Raw genomic sequence first — 989 nt, forward strand, 5'->3', positions numbered from 1 at the left:
CACCGGGCTGCCTGGGCGTCCACCTTCCCCTCAGGGAGGGAGCAGCAGCCCAGTGAGTTTCCTGTGTCGGCCAGGGGCAGCTAACGGGGAAACTAACAGGTTTAGATGTGTTTTTAAACCCTCATGAAGATGGTTTAGTACGTGTGTGGTTGAATGAAAGACAAGTTCTCCCTTTTATAGTTGATGTATTTGCATGTTTTGTGCTCCAATGAAAAAGTGAAGCAACAATAAGATGTTGGATATAATGTTATGTCTGTGCTTTGTCACCCAGATAGGAAGCATGCATCCTAATGAACAATTTCACAGCAGGACTTATCCTTATCTCCGGGTTTGTTATTTTCATGATGAGAATAAGAAACTTGTACTTACTGTTTTCACAGTGTGCTCTTTTCCCAAGCAGGTGAATGAGGTTCTCCCAAACAACAAGTTCCAAACGGCAACTCTGTGACCCTTAAGTGTCTTCTGTCACTTTAAGTACTCCCAGTTTCCACCCCTGCTGTTATTGTCGCCTTAAGTTACAAAATGCATGCTATTACGTGATCATTCTTGTTGACAGAGTGTGCCCAGGGAAGAGTCCTTCCTCCACATCCTCTGGTTTTATTTTACATCTCATTCTGGAGGAAAAGCAAAAGGCCACACTGCACACTGTTTCTGTAATTTCCCCCTGAATCATAGCCTGTGAACATGCCTCGCCTTCTACCTAAACACTGCTCCATCCCATCGCTCACCGGCGGACAAGCTGTTGATTCCAAAAGCCTTAAGCTAGGGTTTACCTCAGGTTGTTTTTTCTCTGTTTTCCTCTGCTGTTTTCAGTGAAATGAGGAGCCTTCAAATCATGTACTCCCTTTCCTGGCTCTCCATCATCAACGTTCTGCTCCACTGAAAGAACAATAATTACTCTGTATCGGATCCTCCCGTTGACCATAAGTCAAGTTAGAGAGGTATGTCAATGTGTGGTATTCCTCTACCAACCCTTTGAGGATGGATCC

This window comes from Gadus macrocephalus, chromosome 23, assembly GCF_031168955.1.
Source record: "Gadus macrocephalus chromosome 23, ASM3116895v1".
NCBI classification, from domain to species: domain Eukaryota; kingdom Metazoa; phylum Chordata; class Actinopteri; order Gadiformes; family Gadidae; genus Gadus; species Gadus macrocephalus.